Raw genomic sequence first — 2,683 nt, 5'->3', positions numbered from 1 at the left:
TGCTATCCTTGCTTTTTTTACTTCAACTGAAGCATAATAGATTCCATTCTAGCCCTTTACCTTTTCTCTTTAAAGTGCTTCAAATGTGTTTCTTGTAAACAGCATATTGTAGGAGTCTGGTTTTCAATTTGTTCTGCCATCCACTTCTGTTTTATGGGTCACTTCATCCCATTCACATATACAATTATGATAATTAATTGTATTTCCCTTCATCCTACCTTCCCTCTGTTTATTCTTCTCTCTCTTTTGTTTCACCTTGTCTCTCTTTACAAGTGTTTTACTTCAGAGCACTGTTTCTCCCCATCTGTCTTCCCTTCTATAAGTCCCCTCCACCTTCCATTTTTCCCATCACTTTTTAATTCCCTTTTGGGGATTATAGATTTCGATATATAACTGATGTATATGTTATTCCCTCTTTGAAGCAAATGTAATGAGAGATTCAAGTGTGGCCTACCACATACCCCATTTCTTCCTTCTGGGTAATAATTCTTTTGAACCTCTTTTATGTGAGATAATCCATCCGATTCTATTTCTCCCTTCCCTCTTCTCCCAATGCAATCTTCTTTCTCCTCCCTTAATTTTTTTGATATCTTTCCATTACAAACAACTCACACTCACACTCTCTATGTATTTTCTTCCTAATTGCCCTAATATTGATAAAGTTCATAGGAGTTACATATATGAACTACTCATATAAGATGTACAATTTAAAATTTTAACCTCATTGAATCCTTGTGTTTTCTCTTTTCTGTTTATGCCTCTTTTGAGTCTTCTGTTTAAATGTCAGATTTTCGAAGAAGCTTTGGTCTTTTCACTAGGAATTTTGAAAGTTCTCAATTTCATTAGATATCCATTTTCCACTTGAAATTTTTTTTTTGTTTTTTGGGTTTTGTTGGGCAGATAATTTTAGGTTGTAATCCTAGTTCCTTTCCACTCAGTAATATCATATTCTAAGTCTTGTGATACTTTAAAGTGGAAGCTGCTAAATCCTGTGTAATCCTGATTTGGGTTCCATTATATTTGTATTGTTGCTTTTTGGATTGCTTGTAGTATTTTTCTTTAATCTGGGAGCTCTGGAATTTGACTAATATATCTCTGGGATTTTTCTTTTTGGAAATCACTTTCAGAAGGTGATTGATGGATTCTTTCAATTTCTATTTTATCTTCTGATTGTAGGATGTCAGGCTATTTTTCCCTAAAATGTATCTTAGTATGATGTTCAGGTACTTTTACTGCTCTTGGTTTTCAGGTAGTACGATAATTCTTAAATTATTTCTCTGCAAACTAATTTCCTGATCAATTTTATTTCAGTGAGAATTTTTACATTTTCTTTTACTTTTCCATTCTTTTGCTTTTGTTTCAATTTCTATTTTATCTTCTGATTGTAGGATTCAGATCTTAGCTCTGCAATTTACTACCTGGTTTATCTTGGGTAGTAAATTGCAGAGCTAAGATCTGAATCCAGCTCCCTAAAGAAAATAATTCCTTAAAAATTAGAATTAGTCAAGTAGAAAATAATGACTTTGTGAGACTTTATCTCCCCTTGTTGGTTTGGGGGCATGGGGATGGAAGAAGCCTGAAAACTACCTTCTAATTCTTTTTTATTATTTGTCAAAATTTCTTTATTTCTTGGTTGAATGGCTCACAATTCTCAGTCCCAAACACCTCTAGTACATCACAATGGAAGGAGCCACTGGATTAGCTATCAGAAAAGCTGGGTTCATATCCTGGTTCAGTCACTTAGCCTCTGTTGTACCGTGTAACTTTTTTTTTTATTTTAAACATTTATTAATATTCATTTCTAACCTGTTTACATGCTTCATGCCCCTACTTTCCCCTTTGCTCCCCGCTCTCCCCCCTCCCATGGCCGATGCACATTTCCACTGGTTGTAACTTGTGTCCTTGTTCAGGGCCTATTTCCATATTGTTGGTAGTTACATTGGTGTGGTCATTTCGAGTCCACATCCCCAATCATGTCCACCTCAGCCCATGCATTCAAGCAATTGTTTATCTTCTATGTTTCCTCTCCTGCAGTTCTTCCTCTGAATGTGGGTAGCATTCTTTACCATAAATCCCTCATAGCTGTCTTGTGTCATTACATTGTTGCTGGTACAGAGGTCCATTACATTCAATTTTACCACAGTATATCAGTCTCTGTGTACAATGTTCTTCTGGCTCTGCTCCTTTCTCTCTGCATCTGTTCCCGGGGGTCTCTCCAGTTCGCCTGGAACTCCTCCAGTTTATTATTCCTTTTAGCACAATAGTATTCCCTCACCAGCATGTACCACAATTTGTTCAGCCATTCCCCAATTGAAGGACATACCCTCCTTATCCAGTTCTTTGCCACTACAAAAAGCGCAGCTATAAATATTTTCGTACAAGTTCATTTATCTATGATTTTTTTGGGGTACAAACCCAACAATGGTATGGCTAGATCAAAGGGCAGGCAGTCTTTTATAGCCCTTTGAGCATAGTTCCAAATTGCCAGCCATAATTGTTGTATCATTTCACAACTCCACCAGCAATGCATTAATGTCCCAATTTTGCCACATCCCCTCCAGCATTCATAACTCTCCTCTTCTTTCATTTTAGCCAATCTGCTAGGTGTGAGGTGATACCTCAGAGTTGTTTTGATTTGCATTTCTCTAATTATTAGAGATTTAGAACACTTTCTCATGTGCTT

Source organism: Gracilinanus agilis, chromosome 5 (assembly GCF_016433145.1).
Source record: "Gracilinanus agilis isolate LMUSP501 chromosome 5, AgileGrace, whole genome shotgun sequence".
NCBI classification, from domain to species: Eukaryota; Metazoa; Chordata; class Mammalia; order Didelphimorphia; family Didelphidae; genus Gracilinanus; species Gracilinanus agilis.
Note: the sequence above shows the minus strand (reverse complement) of the source record.